Source organism: Temnothorax curvispinosus, unplaced genomic scaffold (genome assembly GCF_003070985.1).
Source record: "Temnothorax curvispinosus isolate PA1 unplaced genomic scaffold, ASM307098v1 QBEX01002518.1, whole genome shotgun sequence".
Taxonomy (NCBI): domain Eukaryota; kingdom Metazoa; phylum Arthropoda; class Insecta; order Hymenoptera; family Formicidae; genus Temnothorax; species Temnothorax curvispinosus.
In genome coordinates this window covers 17,458-17,897 of record NW_020212298.1, presented here as the reverse complement: position 1 = coordinate 17,897, position 440 = coordinate 17,458, and positions in this window count along the sequence as shown.

Below are 440 nucleotides of genomic sequence, written 5' to 3'. Positions count from 1 at the left end.
AATTAACAATGTATCCGAATTTCAACTCGCGTATTGTTGCTAACACTCGATTGTATTTGGCAATTAATTGCCCCTCGCTGTTGTTAAAACGAGTAATTTTACGCGATAGTACGCGGGAGTTCTCGGTTGTTAAGTATAACGCGTATGCCGATCGTACAGAGTGTGATACGTGTATTCGCCACGGCTATACCCGAGAGACTGCCTCGAGCGGTCGCTCTCGCTTGGGCTCCCCACTTATGCCGGATCGTTCCCACTCCTCGGAACTTTCTCGATCGTCTATTGTTCGCGGCCGGCACATCTGGCGCGATCATGCGAAAACACGATGATTTTCACTACCCTCTCGCGTGCCCTTTTGCGCATCTTTGCCCGTTCTAGAAGGTTTCCGTGGAAATTTCCACGCGCAACGCAGTGCGAGAACCTTCCTTCCTCGGTACCGCTGC